This window comes from Populus euphratica, unplaced genomic scaffold, assembly GCF_000495115.2.
Source record: "Populus euphratica unplaced genomic scaffold, PopEup_1.0 scaffold32.1, whole genome shotgun sequence".
Taxonomy (NCBI): domain Eukaryota; kingdom Viridiplantae; phylum Streptophyta; class Magnoliopsida; order Malpighiales; family Salicaceae; genus Populus; species Populus euphratica.
In genome coordinates this window covers 939,491-942,800 of record NW_011499861.1, presented here as the reverse complement: position 1 = coordinate 942,800, position 3,310 = coordinate 939,491, and positions in this window count along the sequence as shown.

Here is a 3,310-nt window from a genome sequence, read left to right as displayed (position 1 = left end):
TTTTCTATGTTTGGCCATCTCTTTATCCTTTCAATTTCAGTTCTTAAATTCATAAATCAATCCTTTCATTTATCTAATAGGCCTGCATTTAAAATGAATATTTACCACAAATTAAAGGTATCTTAGGTTATTAGATATATTATTATAAAACATGTTTTAGTTAAGGAGTTATTGATACTTCAAGTGCAAAATGATGATATAAAACCATGATAAAAATGCACTTTTAAGTACTAATCAGCAGCCCATGAACCACCTGATGCTTCGGCTCCTTACACGTTTAGTATAATTACAAGTAATGTTACTAAAAATGTTATTATTAGTTTTCTTATTATTCTTTTTTTAGTATAATTAATGTTTTGGGTATTGATAGTAAAAATATTATTGTTTGTTTTGTTGATTTTTTTTTGTATAATTAATATCAAAAGAATTGTTATATTTTTTCTTAATATAAAAAAATATTTTGTTTTAGTCTAACTAATAATGTTGATCTCAAAACTATTATTATTCATTCTCTTAATATTATTTTTTAGTACTATTAATAGTATTAATCTCTAAAATATTATTATATTTGGTGTTATAAATAATATGATTTTTATAGTAATTCATATTATTACTACTAAAAATATTATTATTTGTATTATAAAAATTTTAGTATTTTTATTAAAATTTATAAGAGCATAAATATTATTATCATCATTAATAAATTTTAAAAATTTATTATTACTATGAAAAAAATTACATTAAGACACGTGGCGTTTGGGCTGCTTCCTCTTGGCTGCAATCAAAACTCCAGGTGGCGTTTAGACTTGGATACTTACAAGCATGACTCAAGGTTAGCTTTGGGCCTGATAGGACAAAACCTAAAATAGAATTGAGTTTAGATCCTGCTCCCATTGTTTTTTGAAAGTTAAAGGTGAGTCTGCGGCCTAATATTGGCTACCTAACTAATTTTATTTAAAATGGCACAAAACAATCTTTTTAATTAAAAAACAAAAAATTATATTTTGAAATAATATAAAAAATTATTTTATCTATTCTATCTATTTTGAAAATGGAAAATTCTTGTACAAAATTTCGTAGGATAATTAATGTCTTGTTTATTTTTGCATTTCAAAAATGTTTTTAAAAAAAATTAAATTGTTTTATTTTTTTACTTCAAATTAATATTTTTTTGATAATTTTATATTATTTTAAGATGCTGATATTAAAAATAATTTTTTAAAAATAAAAATATTATTTTAATATATTTTTAAATAAAAAATACTTTAAAAAATAATCATAAATACCATTCCGAATATCAAGAAACAAATGTGAATAACTTTACCAAGTTTCCATTATTGTACAAATGGAAAGTCCTGACCCTTTTACGGGGCAGGACTTTCCATGAAGCTACTAAGATATAGCCCCGAAAGCACGACTGAAAAGCATGATAAAAAATACGTAATAATAATAAGTGTATGTGTGAACGATTGAATAAATCAACCAAGCATAGAGAAATTGTTTCCCCTCGGTTTCAACATTTCGAGTGGAATTACGTAGTTGTCCATCATTATAGCAGCAGTGGACTGTTCTGGGGAAGCACGAATTCTAGAACGAAAAGGTCACGGTCCCGCCGGCCAATGCATGACTTCTCAGCTTCAAATTATTGAAAAAAACTCCATTGTGGGCATGACACTTGACCACGTAGAGCCAAGGCCACAATCTTCCAGGAAGATGGATCACCACTTGAAATTATATCCACCGGCCGGAAATGGATAAAAGCATTTTATTCAGGTAGAACTGGTCCGGCGGTACTTGTTTAACTAAGATATTGTTGTAAGAAAAAATCGTTATTTATAGCAAATCATACCCTTTGTAGCCAGATCATGTACTCATGGAACATTAACTTTCATCTCACATAATTTGTTCTGGAATGTTCAAAACACTTGTCCACTTCCTATATGTCAAACCATCAATCACTTTGTTTTTTTTTTTGTTACCACACCTCTAACTAGAACTTCAACTGTTTTTATTTAGATATTCTATAATATTATTTGAATTAAAAAAAAGGGTTAAATTTGTACGTGCAGCTCTTGAATTATTAGTCATTTAGATGGAGATTCTTATTCCTTTTTTGTTTGGATCACCACACCCCCACCCTCTCTAGTTAAACCATTTAACTTTATAATGAATATTTCAGTATTATGACATGTGTTTTAGATTATCTAGTCTCATGATCATATATATAAATTTTGTGAGGTAACTTAAATTTAATTATGTTATTTTTTTATATTTTTAATTAATTTTTTTAATCTTATTGTTCAACAATAGTTTGATTGAAAATTATACTTTATAATTTATTTTAATTTATTTTATATATAATTATTCTAATCTTATGCCCCGAATCACGGGTTTAGAATGGTAACTTAGGTTGTCATAAATTCTTTTTAGGTTATCCCAGCTTTTTAACTTGAATTAAGGGTTAGGTGGGATAACCTGAATTAATTATTTGATTATTTTTTTATTTTTTTATTGATTTTTTTTTTAATTTTGTCCATCAATATTAGATTGAATATGTAATTGGACATCATAATTTATTTTGATTTATTTTTATAAAGGGTTTTCCTAATCTCATAACTCAAGTCTTGAATTTGATATGTTTGCTTAAGCTTTTATTTTGTAGTTAACTTATTGAAGTTAATTTTTTAAAAATAATTCTAAGGTTTTTTTAAAAAAACACAAAATGATGTTCTTCCTTATTTTTTATAGCTAATATCACTCTACCCGCTACAACGTTTAATAATTTTATCAATAGAATTTTTTATCAGTGTAAGACACATATTTCATTAGTAATTAATTTACTAACAAAATCCCGACAAAAATGCTCTGTCGGTAAATTTTTTATTGGTATTTTTTTCTATTAGTAAATTCATTGTTAATAAAAAGATATTATTACCGATGAATTTACTGATATAATAAATGTATAAAAAAATTATCCACTTCATTCTATCGGTATATCTCTTGAAAAATATCATTGGTAGCTATGTAAAAACATTTAAAAAAAGTCCATTTTATAAAATTATAAAATAATTAAATTAACATAAATCAATTCAGTTGAACAATTATGTCTTCAAATCATTTGATATACTAATGTTAAAAATAAATCTTTATAAAAATAAATATTATTTTAATATATTTATATAAAAAATATTTTAAAAAATAACGTTTTTCTTAATTTGAAGTTATTCCAATTGCAATATTGCCTTAAAAAGTAAAAGACCTTTTCCATTCATAATTAAAAAAAAAAAAAGTAGGAAACTTGTCGGCATAA